The sequence below is a fragment of the Harmonia axyridis genome, chromosome 1 (genome assembly GCF_914767665.1).
Source record: "Harmonia axyridis chromosome 1, icHarAxyr1.1, whole genome shotgun sequence".
In the NCBI taxonomy this organism is placed as follows: Eukaryota; Metazoa; Arthropoda; class Insecta; order Coleoptera; family Coccinellidae; genus Harmonia; species Harmonia axyridis.
The window spans coordinates 20,164,240-20,185,522 of record NC_059501.1 but is presented as its reverse complement, the minus strand read 5'-3'; the positions used below and the strand labels follow the sequence as shown (position 1 = coordinate 20,185,522).

The following is a 21,283-nucleotide window of genomic DNA, read 5'->3' as shown; positions in this document are numbered from 1 at the left end:
TTATCTAGGTGTTCATCCCAAGATGACTTCATGAATTGTATTGAAATATTTGGTGTTATCATTAATTTGGAAGTATGATCGATACAAATTCGAAATTATTATTTTTTATGTGATCCAAAAAATTTGTGCGATTTTCCGTATACAGTTAACCATTCAAATTTAGCTACAATTGGTACATTTCTATTGTGAATTAATGGGTTTTGAAATTAGAGGTACCAAATTGATATGAAAATAAATATTTCAAGAGATATCAGGCAAATGAGCGCTGCAACTATTGCAGCACCATATCCTTTTCATGAAATTTTCCATGATCAATTCGCAAATTTATTGCTATATGTCCTCGTTAACTTCACGATTTTCATTTTTAAGAACTCTGTAATTCCTCCATGGCATCATTCCCTATAATAAATAATAAGAAATCATTAGCGAATAAGATCGCTCTTGAATGTTTGGTAACATCTTTCCGATGATTGGATTTTTTGATGAATAACTCTCAAATTCTCTTGAAGATTATTACTGAACAATAAGAATAGGAGCGGTCCCAAGACAGAGCCCTGAGGCACCCCCAGTTTCAGATTGTTCTAACTGGAGAAAGAGTTGTTCATTTTCACAGACGCAACTCTACCACCGATATAACTAAACTTTCAGTCGTAGGATAGTCTTCTGAATCCCAGATTTCAACATTTGTCCAATATAAACTGAAAGGAGAGACTATCAAATGCTCTAGACAAATCGAAAAATAATCCCATATCACATGAGCACCTATCGAGACTGTCATATAAAAACTCCACAAAATCCTAGGAATTTGATTAGAAACGGTGTTGATATTCATGGAAACGAAACAGACACCAGAAATATATGAACCATTTTGCTCTCATGATATTCCAGCCAAACAATTTGGAGTACAATTAGGACAGGGCATTATCCAGTGTTGACTAATCATGGACTCAACCAACAAGACTCCTAAACACTGTTTTCCCAGATCCAACATCGGATTGGCGATAACAATGGGGGAAGAATACAGCTCCACTATCAACAACGGGTTATCAGACTTCACAATCCTGTAAGCTCCATTTCTAAGGAAGCGAAGGATAATTCCCAACTGAAACTGTGACATTCTCGCTTTTTGGGAGGGCGAAATTACGTAAATATAATCTTCCTTTCCTGTTGTCTCTCATTTCCTTTGTAACACCGTAACAAACCTTTCATGGATGAAGTTTCATGGGAATTATCCTCAGACTCCGATGTCCTTATTCGTTGATGAGTCAGGCATAGGATCTTGGATATTTCATTAATTCTCATCTGTGCCGTTTTCATTTCTTGAATTTCTACTTGAAGCAGAAAACGCTTTCAGAATAATTATTGTTAATTCCAATTTACGAGTTTGTAATTCAATTGCTTGTAAATTTATGAAGCATGTGGAAGAGAATGACTGTATTCCCATGTGAATTGTAATTATGGCGTAAGAAAATTTTGCACTTGCAATAATGAAAATAGATAGTTCGATATATGGCTATTTCTCTCCGATCTTATAGAAGGTTCAATTTGAAATAACTGTGAATGAAATGTATGGGTCATCAAAAATTCGAACCTTATCGTTTGAGTCTAGGGAATCCAATCCCGCATATCCGCAGAAAAAAAATTGTCAATCCCGCGGATCCGCAAGAATGCGGGATTGTTAACAATATACAGGGTGTTTCCTAAACATGCGGCAAAAATTCAGGGGGTTGTTCCTTGGACTATTCTAAGAATATTTTATCCTTTGATGATTTTTGAAAAACCTATTTGTTTCGAAGATATAGGGGAAACAAAATTTCAGATAATAACATTTTATTATGAAAAATTACATGAAAATTCAACTCAACCTACAAAAACTGTTGAAAATGACCACCTCTAGCCAGCATACAAGCATCCAATCTTCTCCTCATTGACTGCCGAACCCTTTCAAAAACACCAGGATCATTTCTTATTAAGTGTATTATTAACTGTATTCCTTTACTATCTGCACTTATCAATTTTTAGTCAAAAAACTGGCCGTTTTTAGTAATTGGAATGTTGTTAAACAAATTTAAAAATAAATTGTACCTGTTGTAAACACAGTGCGGTACGCATTTTTATTTAAACTATTATTAATTTTAAAAATATGAAAAATGTTGTTCGCCCTGTATCTTCGAAACAAAGAGGTTTTTCAAAAATCATCCAAGGACAAAACATGCTTAAAATAGTCCAAGGAACAACCCCCTGAATTTTTGCCGCATGTTTAGGAAACACCCTGTATATGATCTTTGTACTCAACCTATTAAACATGCTCATTAAAAGGTCTTATGCTAAAAAGTCATAATATAGTATAAAAATGTTTATTTCATGACATGAGCTGTCAAGTTTTGCCGCGGGTAAACTCGAAAAATCTGCCGGCAAGTGCTGTCACACAGTTCTTTCAAATAGAAACCATTTGTTATTCAAAATTGAACATTCAGAGTTGGAAACAGCTTCCAAATATGTACCTATACCCCTATTTAGTCTGCATTTGCATTCAAAAAAAGTCATTTCATGTTTTAATAACTGGTCAAGTGTTGTTCGTACTCGTGCTCGTACAGTCATAGAAGAAGCCTTTGATTCTGGTACCCACGCAGACGAATATTATGATTCGATTCCTCTTCTGAATTTAAAGGTACGTCTCGTTGCTATATTAGATGAGGGTATGTACTAATCGCAAAACAGTAAGCATTTTCGTGATCTACATAGTCGAATCCATCAATAAAATGGTACAATAATCCCAAGAAGGAATTTTTAATTTTCTTCAATTTTCTAAGGGATGGAAAATTTTTCGACAAAAAATTGTTCAGGTGAGATCGAAATTCGGCTAATCAGAGATCGTCAATTCATGCACCGCTCACCGATTCTTCGTAGGGCTTCCGGTTTTGAGGAAATTTGAACTCGAAATTTTGGAAGAATTGAGTTTCCATCCAAAAATCCTTATATCTCCTAAATTAATCGTCACAGACCCCTCAAATAAAAACTGTTTTTGAACATCGGGTTCTGATCTGAAACATAGTGAGGTTTCAAGGGCGTAGCTTACGTCGAGGGGAGAAGTTGCAGCCTCGGGAATTTCATCCATTTTTTTTGAAAATTTCAGATTTTCACCTATCAAATGACGTTTGCGCTTTCATTGTCTAACATGCAATTTTAATATTGAATCCCGCATGGAAAACCCCGCAATTTTGATCACGCAGAATTTCAGAGGAATCCTTCATTTGCGGGATCCCTATTTGAGACCATTCCCAGCTCAAAATTGAACATTATGTACGTGGTCACGGAATTATATAATCAGCTGGTCTACTCAACAAAGAGGTTTTAACAGTGGACGGCTACATTTAATGCATTAATTGTAAAAATTATGCCGATCTCTCAATCCTCAAAAAGTATATTTTTCGATTTGTAGCATTTTCGAATCAAATTTTGCGTTCCGAAATCATGTTGATCGTGTCACCAGAAAAATAGATAATTTAACATGAATATCAGAAAAAATATTGAATATCTCAGTAACTAGATATAGATTCGATCGTGTTTATTTCAAATATCCATTTCAAGGTTCGTTCGAAATTTTTTCCTCATTGCGTTATCAGAACTATAAAAATGACAAGCATAATATAGAAAAAGGAACTTAAAATTTGTGATAATAAATTGGACTGGGCTGAAATTTAGTTTGTATACTTAAGTACAAATATGTAAAATAATCAATGGAATAATCTTGTCGAAGTTCAGAAGGATCGTCGTCAATTGGAGCATGAATGAATGAAGTTCAAAAACACAAAGACTTACTTGTCAAACTGTAATTGATTCCTTATAGTTAATACATATCGGATAAATTTAAAGAATCAACTATAGCGCATCCACCATTATAGATTCTCGTTTATTATTACCAATTATAAACATTTAGTTTCCTTCAGGGAATACATTTATCTGTCCCCTCTAATAATAACATAGCTTACCTTTCAAAAGATGTGGAATCCAGAAATCGATTGAAAAATCTTCCATCTAGGTACTCTCTGAAACTGTAGGTAATAGATATTGGCATGAGTTTATAGTTATTTTCCTAACAAGTGTGGAAAGTGATACTTTTCCGCAAGAGTCTGCTCACAAGTTGTCGAGTGCGGAAAAGGCACTTTCCACATGAGTTAGGAACAATATTTCTTCTACTAGAGTAAATGAAACAATTTCACAGAGAGTTTTCGTGTTGATACCGACTAACGTTATATAAAATTTTATTTTTGTGTGCTCAGCCGCATAGAGAAACGTTTGAATTGTATAATTGATGCGACTCTTCAATATATGCGTGCGAAAAAAACCCTTGCTTTTCACTTTACGCATGTATATGCGTGCGGAAAATGTATAGCAGGACTTTTTTCCGCACGAATTTGGAAAAGTACTACTTTCCAAACGTCGATGCGTGTGGAAAGTAATACTTTCGAAACGCTAGTATAAAAAAGCTGGAAAATTCGATCCTAGAACTTGACTCTACTTAATATCTGTTTGGTTTAAGTCCATGTGATAAGATAATATTCTTAAACTCAAAATGCTCGAAACAATATGCCTCAATATTTTTGAAACGGAAGACATTTTTGAAAAACCAGATGCTTTTTGCCAAATTTGCTGCTAAAAAACTGCGTTGAAGAATATTGGGTGTCCCATTCAAAAATTTTTTCTTATAGTTCTCGAAATGCTTTCAGTGAGCATCAAGTTTAGCACACCTTGTACATTTATCACTCTTGAAGGTTACTATGTTGACGATTAAAGTGGAATTTTTATGAAAAAATGTGTTTTTACTGCTTATGTCTGGGAATTATTGAGTGAACTGTTTCTGCCTTTCTCAAAATAATATTTCTACGTATATCTGGATTATTGTGCAAGGTATTCATCCAATGCCCAAAACAGGGAATTTTGTCATCAAATTTACAGATGACAATACCTAATAGTTGATGAAATGTCAACGATGCGAACAACCATAAGCCGATTCTTGTCATACCCATCATTTCAAAGGTTTCAATAGCGTAGATTAATAAAGTCACTTCAGTAAAATGAAATATTGAAAAATTAGAGGTAATTCCATATCTATATCAGATCCCTCCTTTCCAGTAGCTCCAAGCTTTTTGACTGGATAGGAGCCAAATAACCTGGTTTCAATTCAAATAGAGGTGTACCACAGAACTCAGTTTTGGGACCGTTGCTCTTCTTTTTTTTTTACAAATGACAAATCTGAGAATGAGGAATGTTAAATATATCTACATCGATGTTTGTGAATCTTCTGGGTCGCATCCTCTTCAGGGATATACCAACATCTATCGAAAATGCAGAAAAATCTGGAATTTTGAGATTTGATTGAAGTCGATAAAACTTCTGTTGTTTTAAATATACACTGTGTCCGTAAAGTATGGAATAAATTAATTTTTAGATAAACAGATCATATTAAGAAATAATCCTGAAACACGTCGATTTTTTTATTTCAATTTACCTTATTTTAAAATAATTATCTAATATACAGGGTGAATTACTTTCGAGTAATGACGTCACCATAACTTTTTTAAATGGAACACCCCCTTTTTGTCTCAATTTTTCGATTATTCTAGCTGAGCTGATTCCAAAAATGTATCACATGTTGATTAATCTTAAAATGCAACAAACTACAGGGTGTTACATTCAAATCAATATTTTTGATAATATTGTTAGTTTAACTAATAAAGAATGTTACGCATTACTTTATGAGCACACACAAAACTATTGTAACAGGTGTTTTTTTCGAGGTATATATCTTTAAGTTGGCATTACTGTTCAAGATGGCGACCGATTTAACAGCTGTTAAGTGATTTATTCTCAGTTTGGTTTGGCAATACACCATGAATAGACTCACGCCTGAACAACGCTTGCAAATAGTGCAATTTTGTTTCGGAAACAATGGTTCTGTGCGGAATACGTATCGCGCACTACGTCCATTTTATTTTGTTTAGCGATGAAGCGCACTTCTGGTTGAATGGCTACGTCAACAAACAAAACTGCAGCATTTGGAGTGAAGCTGATCCTCAAGTGTATGTCGAAACACCGTTACGTCCAGAAAAACTGACTGTTTGGTGCGCTTTATGGGCTGGTGGAATCATTAGTCCGTACTTCTTCAAAAACGATGATGGCCAGAACGTTACAGCCATGATTACTAACTTTTTCATTCCTGAATTGAACAACCATGGTGTCCAGGAGCTGTGGTTCCAACAAGACGGTGCAACATGTCACACAGCTCGTGCCACAATCGATTTATTGAAAAACACGTTTGGTGAACGCCTAATTTCACGTTTAGGACCTGTGAATTGGCCTCCAAGATCTTGTGATTTAACACCGCTAGACTACTTTCTGTGGGGCTATGTAAAGTCATTGGTCTATGCGGATAAGCCACAAACCCTTGACCATTTGGAAGACATCATTCGCCGTGTTATTGCCGATATACGGCCACAAATGTTGGAAAAAGTAATCGAAAATTGGACGTCCAGATTGGACTACATCCGAGCCAGCCGTGGCGGTCATATGCCAGAAATCATATTTAAAATGTAATGCTACAAGATTATCTTGCTGATCAATAAAGTTCATGTCAATCGAATAATCCATCGTTGTTTTATTACAATTTAAAGTTTTATAGCTCTAAAAAAACACCCTTTATTTTTGTCCGCCCTGTTCCAATTGGAGTCAACATTTTTGATACATTTTTGAAATCAGCTCAGCTAGAGTAATCGGAAAATTGAGAAAAATTGGGGGTGTTCCATTTAAAAAAAATGACGGTGAATTACTCGAAAGTAAATCACCCTGTGTATTAGATTATTATTTTAAAATACGGTAAATTAAAATCAAAAATCGACGTGTTTCAAGATTATTTCTTAAAATGGTATGTTTAGCTAAAAATGAATTTCTTATACTTTACGGACACAGTGTATATCGTTACTTGGTAGTCCTCTCTAGGTCTAATTCAGCACCCTTCAGGGATATAATGAGTTTTTGATTTTCCCTCAATGTGAATCCACTTATAACCAGATATATCCTAAAACCAGAATAGAAAAAAATCTTGTGAAATCATTGAGATTACAAATTCATTTGGTTAAAAAATATTTAACAATATTGCGAAATCCCTCACTTCTAGTAACTATTCATTCATAGTCCATTCTTTCAACTAAACGATCTCATTCAAAAGTGAAAACATTTGTTTTGACACTATACTGACTCACACATTCCAACATTTTTTACGAGTTTTTTTTTCGCAAGAATCAGGTATGCAAATTCTTGAACGTCTGAATTTTTTTAACCCACAGAGGACCGGCTATTAACCGCTGAATGCATTGATGAAACATCCTCTGCTCACTCAGAGTTATAGTAGGCTGGTCTTCAGTGCAAAGCCCACTCATCAAGTAATTGAATTATTTAACATCCAACTTCATTCATAAAATCGTTTCGAGTGGGTGTCAAAACCGGGTTTGAATGCTAATAGACACTCACCTAAGGAGAGCCCGAGGGCCTCGGAAAGAAGGTGGCTCGCTTTCTTCTCCTCAATATCCGCCATTCCGGTTCAGCTCGCGAAAAAATCGTTTTGCCCAAATGTCTCCAATTTGTCAATTTTCAGACAGAAATCCTGCTCATTATACCCCATAGTGGATTTTATTTTTTTATACAGAAGCATACCTCAATTCGTATGTAAAAAAAAAAATAAAAAAGCTTCAACGTGAAATCTGGACTATTTGCGCGTTTGTTCTAATCCTTACGAATGTCATTTCTTCTCGGGATTCCGCATGTAGCTAGAATCCTCAGAAGATTACAGTGTTTCATCCTGAGACCACTGACGAAATCTATAGCAACTCGGTGGACCCTGCCATGTATACCTTCCACCTCCATACAGTAACAGTAGAGTGATATTTTGCCGTAAAACAGTTGGGTTTATTCGCCACGTGGTGCTGTTCTGCCAAAAATTTTTTGACAGTTCTAACAACCGATCAAATTTGGAATTTTGTGTCATATAAAACAATTTCACCCAATCATGTCAACATTACACTGATTAAATTTTTCACATGTCAAAATCTGATATTTTGGTTATTCCAACTAATAGCAATGCATTATTCCAGCCAATCATTCGGGATTATACTGATAATACTACCACCCCATAGATAATACCTTGTTCACATTGAAATGTCAAAATTTTACTTTGAATTCTCCATTATGGACAGCTTAAAGTGATTGCCATCACCCAATAAAATATTGAATATTCAAATTGTTGAAAAAAAATAATCATTTCAAATAAAACTCGTGCTTCAAATTTTATCAGATAATTCTTTATTTTTTTCACTAAACTTGTTTATTTGAGGCAAAAACATTTAAAAAACCGAATATAGATAAAATCCTCGTCCTAACGGACTTTTGATTTTATCAATCGTTTTTTCTTCATGTTTTTGCCAAATAAACAAGGTTTCGTAGAAAATAAGAAGAAAAAGAAAAAGAAAAATTCTCAGAAATGCAACATACAGTCACAAATATATTTGGGGAATATTTATGGATTTTTGCTGCGAACGAGAAGATGAATTGCATGAACTAAAAGATAGGGCGGTCAATATGAGAAAGAAAGACGGTACCGAATTATAAAGAAGCAACGGTGAAGACAATGTGCAACGTTTTGTGCAAACTTTTGCAAAAAAGTACAATAATGACTATATATATATAACATTATCATTGACCCGTTTAACAATATAGTACTTAAATCAGCTCGAGATGCCCACGATGCAATGGTAATAGATCATCTATAGTAGATAACAGCCACGAATCTAATGTTTAGTAAATTTTAATAAAGTCATAAATTTTTTTTCAACAAATTTTCCGCCGAATATTCCTCGGGCATTGACAAATGCCTCATTTTATGACAAATTTCTCAAGCTTGTATCTTGGTAACAGCCCGAAGCCGAAGGTAATAGAGCTTTCGATTGTCATAAAATTATCTCATATATTATCAATGTCTTAGGGATTTTACTACTGAAAATTGCACTGCCACCACAAATAGTAGTCAGTTTAGAATACTTCAATTTGCTTCCTGTTTCAATTTTATTCATTTTGCAATATAATTCCAGTTTATTTTTGATTTTTTCCTGTATTATTCTTAATATATTTCAGTTTCAATACCCGCCTGTATTCTGTTTATAGTTTTTATCGACTGAAAATAGTGGCCTCTAAATGGTTATTTAAGTTTTGGATATAAAAAAATTAGATAGAGCCATATCAGGAAATGCATTGGTTGCTGTATAAGATTCGTTGGGTTTTTCACTAGAAATTCTTCATTGTGGCGCAAAATACTCAAGAATATTTCAGACAAATCTATTATTTCATAACGATTATAACAAATTATGTTATATATTCAACGTTTGGGCACACGAAATTCTATTTCAAATCCAAAATTTAAAACAAATGTTTTCGATATTTCCATCCTTTGTAATTAATTATCCGAAAACAGAGTTGAGATGAAATAACCGAAAATCCCAGAAAATATTTAAATAAGATTTTATGGAGGTCAAGTTTATAACTGATGTATAAACAATCTAAGTTGCATATCTAATGAATAAGAAGGTGGACACCACTATCAAGTTAGAAGTAATTTGCATTCGGAGTTATTATTCGAATAAACATAACAAGGATACTCCTATTTTCTCACAACAAACCATAGGTTAGTGATTGGAATTAAACACCTGTGCTCCAAATGATTGTTAGGCAATTATCGGATTATATGAATACCGATAATAAATATAAGAAATGTCAATGATTAGTTGTATACATGTTTTTTATGTTGCTATTTACAGTTGGTATCGTAGGTAGCGAGACCTTGTAATCAATCACTCCTGAAAAAAAATTCTTTCGAATGCAGGAATTTTCAATCTCTATTGCAGATCTTTCGAAATGAAAAATAGGTTTGAGTCTGTATGAGAATATCCATGATTCCTTGCAACGTCCCAATTTCATTTAGTTCTGTTCAGAAAATATTGGAATGTAGTTTATAAGTTTCTGAGCAGCGTTACCGAATAAATCTGCATGTAACTCAAACTATATAAAGGGTGTTTTTTTTAGAGCTATAGAACTTTAAATTGCAATAAAACAACGATGGATTATTCGATTGACATGAATTTTATTTGTACGCAAGATAATCTTGTGGCATTACATTTTGAATATGATTTCTGGCATATAACCGCCACGGCTGGCTCGAATGTAGTCCAATCTGGACGTCCAATTTTCGATAACTTTTTCTAACATTTGTGGCCGTATATCGGCAATAACACGGCGAATGTTGTCTTCCAAATGGTCAAGGGTTTGTGGCTTATCCGCATAGACCAATGACTTTACATAGCCCCACAGAAAGTAGTCTAGCGGTGTTAAATCACAAGATCTTGGAGGCCAATTCACAGGTCCAAAATGTGAAATTAGGCGGTCACCAAACGTGTCTTTCAATAAATCGATTATGGCACGAGCTGTGTGACATGTTGCGCCGTCTTGTTGGAACCACAGCTCCTGGACATCATGGTTGTTCAATTCGGGAATGAAAAAGTTAGTAATCATGGCTTTATACCGATCACCATTGACTGTAACGTTCTGGCCATCATCGTTTTTGAAGAAGTACGGTCCAATGATTCCACCAGCACATAAAGCGCATCAAACAGTCAGTTTTTCTGGATGTAACTGTGTTTTGACATACACTTGAGGATTAGCTTCACTTAAAATGCGGCAGTTTTGTTTGTTGATGTAGCCATTCAACCAGAAGTGCGCTTCATCGCTAAACAAAATAAAATGGACGTAGTGCGCGTTACGTATTCCGCACAGAACCATTATTTTCGAAATAAAATTGCACTATTTACAAGCTTTTTTCAGTCGTGAGTCTATTCATGATAAATTGCCAAACCAAACTGAGAATAAATCACTTGACAGCTGTTAAATCGGTCGCCATCTTGAACAGTTATGCCAACTTAAAGTTATATACCTCGAAAAAAAACACCCGTTACATATTCTGCATGCCTATAACACTTTACTGAATAAATTCCAACCCTAACCTGTAAAACCAAATTTATTTTGGAAATTCGACTTTTTAACAATAATACATGTACTCCAACATTTCTGTAATTTTTCAATAACTTGTAGAAAATGTAAAAAAATTTGTCAAGTTCGGTAATCACTTCTTCATAAGAGCCAAATTTCTTTTGAAGTATGCAGCAGAAAGCCAGAAATATTTGGGGGCCAGATCTGGAAATAAAGCTGGATGGTTAAGTAGTTCGAAGTGTAATTCGTCCAATATGTTTTCCATCAATCTGTGGCAGGAGTTATGTCATGGTGATAGAAAAGTTCTTTCTTCTGCAATTGGAGTTCGCGTTTTATCAAGCCAAGTAAACAAAAACAGCTTTCTGTAATAACTTCCCTTCATCAATTAATTTGAACAACTAACCTGAGCTGAATCAACTTTCATCAAGTTTTTACATCAAATACTTTTCTGCGCAAAGTCTCCATTAAGACGTACCACGAGGCACCCCTAAAAGTATATAATCTGATCAGCATATGTTCCTTGCTACAAATTTTACGAATGAATAATCTCATTTTCTCCTATTATTTTAATTGCTTTATAAAGAAAGTCTTTGAGAAAATTATCATTTCTATCATTTTGGTTTCACCTGATATGCTGTTCTAAGAAAAATGCTGTTCCTATTATATGTGTGAATGTGTCTTTTCGCACTAGTTATGAAAGTGACTATTTTAACTATTTGCATCGCTTTCAGATCTAATCTTTGTATTTTGAATTCATTATTTAGCAGGTCCCTTTAGGGACAAATTGCCTTCTTGCATTAGATATAGTTTGTATCCGATTTATAAGTGTTTAGCAGTGATGTTCAATTCAAAGTTGAACTTATCCATAATAATTTCTTTTACAGTCATGCAATATAGTTGAAGAAAGAAAGATAATTTTCATTTTCTCGCTCTCCTCAACTTTCCGTTTACATTTCGAAAGAAATTGAAATAGTTCAACAGACTGAAACTTCCATCTCAATTATGAGTTCCATAAATTCACTGAGCCTCGGAAAATGACATCAATATATTAGATTTTTCGACTCTCCCGTTTCTTGTAGCTATACCGAAGTCGTTAAGTTGTTTTTACTTCAAAAATAATTATGTATGATTTCAAGATATAGTTGGACGTAACTAACCAGGAATGACATAAGAAATGCCTGTCAGGAAACCTGTTAGCTGTCTAAATCGGGACTGCAGGCTCTTGGCTATGCGAGACAACACCAATTAGTAATTCAGTCGACACGAGGAAAAAAATGTCAACGTGACAACCTTCGCATTCGTAAAAATTATATTTGTCACGGAATTCACATTTGTAGAGAATGATGGCGCTAGTTGAATCTGGCTAATCACGTTATTCTAGTAGTGTATCGACATTTTTCAAGGTTGCAGAGATGATACAATTGATATATGATCAAGGATAAACAAGAGACTCGTAATGCAATGTTTTAGCTGAATGTTCGGCTCAAATCAATTCCGTGCAATAACCTTTTCCATTAAAAGGTATTATTCACCGTATTAAATATTCAATATTCAATCTGGAACGCTGATATGCTGACAAGTATCGCCGCACTGGCAAGTTTCATTTTACACTCATACAGATTTTTGGAATGGTCTATGATTAGCCTGACGATTGTCTGGGTTTGGCGTACTTACTTATCAGCCAACAACTTTCAGAATAGCGTCTTCCACATAAGCAGAACCAAAAATGAAGACGAAACAGTTGAGCCAAATACGAAGGACATGTTGATAAGTAATTTCCTTGATCGTGATATTGTACAATAATATGAAAAGTGTTGGAAGACGATGATGCAAATAAATCATGAACCGTTATCTGCCGATCTGATCTTACGTCCGATTAGGCTAGGATTCAGGGATACTAGTTCAGTTCACAATCGAAAACACAACCCAGAAAGAGTCACCGAATATTATGTCAACAAAGTTGCTGTTTTCGGTATGTGACTTTAATACCTAACATCATCTAATCCATAAGAAAATTATAAAAAGCATCCGGAGTCAGCAGATCATGCGCATCCAGAATTTTCCATATAAGAACCGAATACAAGTATCAAGTACCAACCTTTTCAAAATTCGGCTCGTTTAAAAGTTTAATGAAATTGCTTCTGATAAACGTCTAGAATTCATTAAGATGGAATCTTGGTCCATCTTTTCCTAAGGGACACTTGAATGGTGGAGTTCATGTAGATAGGCTCTAAAATTCGATATATCTTAGAATTAGGGAAATATTGCTCGAAGATAATATTTGATTTGAACACCTTCTCATTTTACATCACCAGTAGTAAGTGGAAATTCTCTATTATAATTATGTTAAAAACATGAAATCATATCGTATACCGTGAATTTCTTCTTCCTTTTCTTATTCTCTGAGTTGTATGCCTGCGCAATGGTATCATATTACCTGCATGCTAATTAGGTTAGGGTAAAGATATTCTCTTCCTGAGAACCTTATGAATGAGAAAGTTGTATGCACAAGTACCACGAAAGACCATTGTTACACTAATGCAGGTACATTTATATTAAGTTTTGTGACGACAAATTCGGCTAGACACAGACATTCTGTCTAATTGCTTTTTGTCGCTACAGAGATTAATTCGAATATTGAATTCTGATAATTCAAAAGAATTCAAAAATCTGTAATATCTTTTAAAAATTCTTGAGGTTGTAGCACCTCCCCCTCTTCCGTATGTTGGTTGTTTCTTTAAGGTTTTTGAGTATTGCAGAATGCATTGAACGTATCCCATCAAATTCCCCGTAATAATATAATACGAAAAATTTTGGGTTGATACTTTTAACCCCTTTTTAATTTTTTTAGTAACCTTTTTTGTACCTGACCTTATACATATATACCTAATCCTCGAATTGTTCATATCCAATTTATGCCAGTAAAACCTTATTAATTATTAAAACTTGTTTTCAAAAAAATTAATGAATTTAAATGAAATTAAAAAAAAAGGTGGAAAATGAGATACCTACAATTTATCCACCCCTAATAATTTTGGCATAAATGATCGCCAACCTCCGCAGATGGCGCTTCATGATCCATGCATACTGAATGAACAGATGTCCCATACAAAATTCGAAGCGTTATCACGAATAATTTCAGCTCATTGTTGGCAAAACATTCCCACATCGCGCATGAAGGAAATAGTGAACTTCCGATGACCTGCACGCACAAGGTTCCTGCCCCAGCGGAAGCCTGTCTGTGAAATTTCGTAGTCAACATCCTCGTGAATTGGGTAGAAAGCGCAAATAATGCGATAATGGAGGACTTGTACACTCGGAACCAATTCGGATGTGAGATCATCGTGATAGCCTATTAAGGCTCATTAGTTCTGTACTCCGCGATGAAGATTTAAGGCCTGAAGAGTTCAAGATGGCGAATTTTATTGGAAAGTAAGAAACGATTATTTCTTCGTCTCCAACTATAAAAACACCTGCGAGGAGTTTCTTCGAAAAATAATTAATTTTCTTGGGCTGTTTTGAGATTGTTCATTTGAAGGCAAGGTTAATTATATTCACGTTTCGTTTCTGCAAATGACTCGAGACATCAACAAAAAAAGGGACATTATGAGCTTTACAACTTCATGTGAAATAGTCTTTGGAAATTCATTATTCAAGTTCATTCTATCAGCTGTGTTTTTTTGATCGATACAATTTATTTAACCGCATATACCTTCGTTTTTGAGCACTTTTTGCCTGAAAGGAGAGCTTAGAGAGCCAGGAAAGAAAACATTGATGAAACAAGCCTCAGAATTTGAAAATACTATACTTTTCTCTGAACTGAATGTCGTTTGTGTCTGGATACGGCATTTATGAGGTGTAGTAAAAAGAAATCCATTATTCAAGGATTCAATTACCATAGTTAGAACGAACTGATTCAGATCAAATATACGCTGTTTTCTTCGATAACTTGTTTCCATTTGGAAGATATTATCATTGCTCCTTCCTTAGTAAAGCCCTTGTCCTTATTGTCAAAAAATTGAGACACTCGATTCGGACAAGCCCCCATTGAATAGAATTTGTCACCATCTCCATGAACAATAAGGTAGAAACATAAGAACCTTCCAACCTTCTGGCGAGTCACCATCGATGTGTTGGGTCTGGCGTTGTCCTGAACTGGCCAAAGCTTGCCGCTTCTGGGCGATTGCTTCCTTCAGACGATCCAATTGTCGACAGTACAGTTTAGAGTTAACAGTTGTGTCATAGAAGAGCAGCTCATAGTAGATAATTCCCTACCAATCCCAACAAATACACAGCAAAACCTTCCTGGCCATCAATCCTAGTTTGGCCACCGTTTCCGCCTGCTACCCCATTTCGACAATGACCGTTTTCGCTTGACGTTGTCGTAATTGATCCAATTTTCATCACTTGCTCCAAGAATGGGTCGATTTTGTTGGGATAAGGCAGCGATTCGCAGATGTAAATTTGGTCCATGAGGTTTTTCTGCGTTAACTCTTGTGGTACCCATACATTGAGCTCCTTCTTAAGATACCAGCCTTATGCAAATGGATCCAAACGGTTACAGAAAAGGAATCGACAAAACCAAAATTGCGCATGATTGGCTATTACAGTATCAGGAAAATAAACACTATTCATATTTTCAGACGCTTGGCTTGCATTTTTGCCTTTATCGAAGAAAAACTATAAAACATAGTGTATTTTCTAGTTGCTAGTGTCCATCTTTGACGCGCGATCAAAGAAAACTGAGTCAACTAATCACGAATTTCATCTTTCTAACAACATCTAATGAAGAATTTTAGAAAATATCGCAATATCTCGGTGAAAACGGATCCAACCGATTTGATATTTCGCGTGTAGATGCGTAATAATAATTTACAAGTTTAAGGCTCAATTTCATTTGTATCACATTCTGCTTCACCTGAACCATATAAAATTCAAGCAGAATATTCACAAGCGACTTCATCTCCTTTCATCTCGAAAACGAATATTTTATCCTTGATATCATCAAAGTGCTCACCCTTCTGTGCTTGTACCTCCAAATCAGGAACACCCTGTATTCCCACAAAAACTCTGAGCTTGTGAGATGTCTCACAGAATAACAACATCAAACATTCCATATTACAAGCGACACTGAAATTCTAAAACCGGACTAAATATGCTCAACGAAATAAATTGCTATAGACTTCAAAACTGTCATTGACAAATATAAACTCGGCGTCCTGGTTCCAATTTAAATAGAATAAATGGGAGAAAAATCGATTGAATAAGATAAGGAATTTGATAATACTGCAACTGGAATTACAAATTATATGCGTGAGCATGAACCTACTTCAAGATAAATAAATGAGAAAATTTTTTTTACAGTGATTAATTAGCATTGCTTCAAGAGGACGCTAGTTACACTTAGCTGTGTTTAGCAAATCAAAGCAATTTTTCTCGGCTGAACTATGAGTAAAATGATTTCAAAAAATTTATTGATATGCGTTAAATTCAAATTCTACATAATAAGTTACTTTTATTCGATTCGAGCAAGTTATCGATGAATTTGCTTGTAAAAAGTTCAATGTTTTGCTCGATCAAATAACAGTGGAGCTGTTGCTACTCGAAGGATTTCAAAATTATATCCAATTCTAAGGCAGTCCAACTACTGATTCCAAATCTTTACAACCGCCTAGAAAAGACGCTACAAACAGAAGAAGATGACGCGAAATATTTAACTGGAAAAATAATCATTTATGGAATACTGAAAATGTAAAACCCACATGTTAAGAGAAAACACATTTTTACAAAGTGATTAAAGATAATAAACAAAAGTTATTTGATATTGAAAGAACGCTGCAAAAGAGAATCACAAAATGTGTCGATGAAAATGGTGAGCATTTTGAACGTTTTTCATTTGTGTTTCTTAATTCGTTGTTGTTTCACATCTAGAGACATTTTTTTTTTAAAGTACAATATTCATTTAACTTTTTCGAAGCCAATATCTCCATAACAGCTCGTGTCATATGAATCAATCAAAAATAACATAATAAACCAAAAAAATACAAAAATTCAGTTTCGAATTATAGTTCATTTGCAAGTAAAAGTGAACCATTCCATCAGTGAAAAAAAAAATTCTGGTTCAAGAAAGGTTATCGTATGGGTATCTTTGATTTCAGTAAAATAGAAACGTCTTGCAAAGATTATCATGCCATCGGATCATTTAATTCCCTCATAAGTGTCATTTACCCGACTTTTACCTCGAAGTTGTCACATGTGCGCATAAGTTGTGAAGCTTAATAGTGTTCATCCTCAAGTCCAACGGTCTAAAAGCATGAATCATGAAAACTTGATTCTCATTACATATTGCCCCACAATAAGTGAACCTGTCTCCTTTCTATAGATCTTTCGCACTTGCTAAACCCGACTCATACACTGGTTGAACTGAAATAGATCCACTTCCTTCTTGCTTTTCTTGTCCGACTGGCAATACGAACGAGACAGTTAAATATAAGGTCCGTACTTGTGGGGATGACAACATGAAGATTGTTCTTGCAATAAATAAGGAATTGCAGACGCAAAAAAGTCATCATTGTCTATGATTGATAACTTCCTAACAAGTATTCCTTAACATTGACAAAGATCAAAATAAGTCAATCTAGGGTCCGATAAATATAAAACCATTTAGTCTATTGCCACCTTCCCTGATTTTGTGTCAATTCATGCCAAATCATTAACTAAAAACTAACCCCATCTAAGCAACCGATTCTGATGAACCTTGTTTAAGATAACTTTTGAGGGTACGTACTGATCGGAAGCAACAATGATCTAATATTTTGTGGATGAAGCATGGATAGAGAGAAATCGACTCAAAAATAGGAGTGAGACGAATTATGTTTGCATCAGATGACTGAGGTCAAAACTATTCTAATATATTACTCGAAATTCAAACGCCTTCAGGGTCATGTGACCGGAGACTCAACTTTTCCTTTTCAGGCTCCACTTTTCTCTGTTCAATGTTGGAGTCAATGCTCTGCACTGCATGATCGCCCAAAGGCATATCTATATATTATTAGATCATTCCTAGCTGGAACAACGATCTCGATAAATAAATTAAATAAATATAACACAAATAAATATAACAAGCCTATATATCTGTTTTCATTATGTAATATGAATTTAATCAGGAAAACTTTATCTTATCACTTATTCTGCCAATTGTTTTTCATTCTGAGTGTGCTAAAGAAAAAATGCAAGCTGATAGTATGTTTAAATATTTTCTATCCTGAATCTCCCATGCCTCTGTGTGACCTTTCAGAAGCTTAGATCTTCTATACGAGTAAGGAAAACCTTATGCGTTTCTGTAGGCTTCGTTACCGTGTCTCATCGTCACTTCAGGCACAGCACTGTTCATTTTTTACCCAATAGCGAATGGTAGGACAGCTCCCCATAACCAGAAAATTTCTTTTTAGCCGTGGTTCCAACTTCCTACTTTTGGTTTTGACTAACCGCCCAGTAAGCCTGTAGTGTAGATCTTCCTAGTAAGAGTATAGTAAGGGCATATAAGCTACTCTTATTTTGTCGAAATATCTCTAATTGACGAATTCTGACCAAATCTGTCCTAACTAATTGAATTAAACTCTCAAATGAAATATCTGCTTTTAATAAAGTTCTAGATAGACCTTATCCAGGTATACATATAGATGTACCTACCAATTTTTTTGTTGCTAAGTTAGCCCAATTGTGTTGTAATCTAGATTCGCGCCGATGTAAAGCTTCATTGCCGACAACATCAAATCCTATTCAATAAAGTTATTTTATAGCTAATTCTATCGTGTCTAGATGGTGACATGGATATACACTTCAATAAAAGTTTACTGAACTTCTTTCACGGCGAAGGTCTTTGCATTGTTTACTGAGCTGTTGTGTTTTACGATCGTTGAAAATTTCAGTTATACAGTTAATTACTCACTGTTTTCTTAATCGTCCTTTAATTATTATAGCAGAAAGTTAGTTGTATTGAAATCAAACTTTCACATTGAAAATGTTTAGTTTTCTCCGAATTATTGCAAAGTAAAGAGCTTGAAATATACAGTGGAATATTAAGCCTAATTCAATTTTATTTCAATAATATTTCACAATCATATGCAAATTCATTTGTTTTTCAAATCTAAGTATTTTTATTCCGAGCTTATTTTATGGTCATCTGCCATTTCATTTGTTTTTATGATACATTTTGGCAAGTCTATTGAGGGTTATTTGCCATTTTTGTCTTTTCCGAAACTCAAATCACCGCAGATGTTATTGACGTTGGTTCCAAAAGATGCGGTTTGAAAACCTTTTATAATTCGATTATTCATTAGCTCGAATGTATATCTCAGATTAATGAGCGCTTGAAATCTTCTGAGTTTTTGGCATCTCGATCTGATAAAAAAATCAAATTGAGTTTAGGCAAATAGGTCTTATTCTAGAAGAGATTAAACAGATTATTGATAAAAAATAAAAGCTAATAAGATTTGAGCCATTGCTGAACAATGAAGTCATTGAACAGTTGACGTTTTCCAGATATTCAAATATCGAATTTAAGAGCTCAATCTTCAAGGTATTTGTTGTATCGGGATATCTGAGGGATATTATCTGGACTAATAAATATGAGCAAACAAAAAACAAAATGTAAAATATGTGTGAAGCCAATACTTACCTATGGCATCAGCAAGGGCTGATACTAACAGAACTAAAAGTAATGTCAAGAATAGGCATGAAGAAACTCAGAACAATAGCAAGTAAGAACCTCAGAGACAGAGATAGAGAGAGAGAGAGAGAGAGAGAGAGAGAGAACAATGCAAAAAACAAGAAAGGTGAGGACAAATTGATATGGAGAAGAGAAAGCAAATTCTAAAACGAACATGTGGAAAGAATGGGGGACAACATATTGGCATATACTTTAGGAGGATCACCAAAACTATGGGAAGATACTGATGGTCCACTTCCTAAAAAATCCCAAGTAAACAGACCATTAGATGACAATAAAGTGGTTAAACTTGAAGAGTATTTGATTAGCCTAGATCAAATTTGGTACCATCCTCCAGACTAGCGGCGTTACTGGAGTTGACTCATGGGAAGGTTTATCCTCACCAATCAATCGCTTCAACATAGTACTCCCTTCAAAAAAATATTCTGTTAAATACATGTCTAATATACATATATGATATGCAGCTTCAAATTAAATAAACAAATTTCAATTTTTTAAATTGTTATTTGAGAAGTTATAAATGTTATTTTGGTTATAAATGCTATTTTCAGAAGAGCAATCAAGAAATAGATTTTAAATACGAATAATCCTTGGTTCCAATAGCTTACTACACTTAATAAACAATAAATCAAGAAGGGCGGGGTGTTTGCTGTTTATGCTAACTTGCCCAACATTTCACTCACTTCACTAGCAGTGATATCTAACTCTCGGCAGATATTAAGCATAACAAGCCCTTTGCTGGTCAGTTGTGCTCCTTAAGTACATTTTCAGTCTTCGTTACAGATATGGAAAGGATCTTTCACTAAAGCTTGTGGACATAGGAAGAGTGGCAAGAATTTTCAGGTTGTTGATAGTGGGAAAACATCCTTATGACAGGCAGTGTAGTAATTAATTGCCTTTCTTGAACTGATTTTCAAGTTTTTCACCCTCTTGTACCACATATGAAGTTTTTGATAGAAATTCAGAAGTTCTTTGAAACTTCCTTCCTATGTTTTGGTTGCTTCAGCATTCCTGATAGATTAGATACTCAAAACATCACAGTACTTATTCAAGTTTTAGAAATCGATGATTTGTTTCACTCAATACGTTTTCCAAAAATTGCAAAATATGGAAATCCTGAAATATGTTTCAGCAGTCTCTGTTTCAATGTTGCATCTATGTGTGAGTCTTCCAGTTTTTCTTGGGGTTTTATTTCGGAATTGAGTAATTCCGCCATCTCTGATAGTTTACATATTATTGCAAATTACTCTTCAACGGTTGATCTTATTTTGTCTCTCGTCGCTTTAAGATTGTTCACCATGTTCATGGCATCCAAAAGATCGATATTTTCATGCTGAATGGTCTACAGTCCAGATCATCTTCGACTTAAAAATCTACTTGAATGAATGCGGGGATATCATGCCATCCTATTTCAAGAAATAATTCATTGGGTCATAAGTTTTAATATAGAAGGCGCCAATA

The 21,283-nt window shown here is 34.6% G+C and overlaps 1 protein-coding gene across 2 annotated transcripts in view; it reads left to right on the top strand.

Annotated features, from left to right (window-relative positions):
- Positions 1 to 21,283, top strand: part of LOC123678288 (protein TANC2) — a 103,672-nt gene that overhangs the window by 17,847 nt on the left and 64,542 nt on the right. The gene's annotated exons all lie outside the window — the stretch shown is intronic.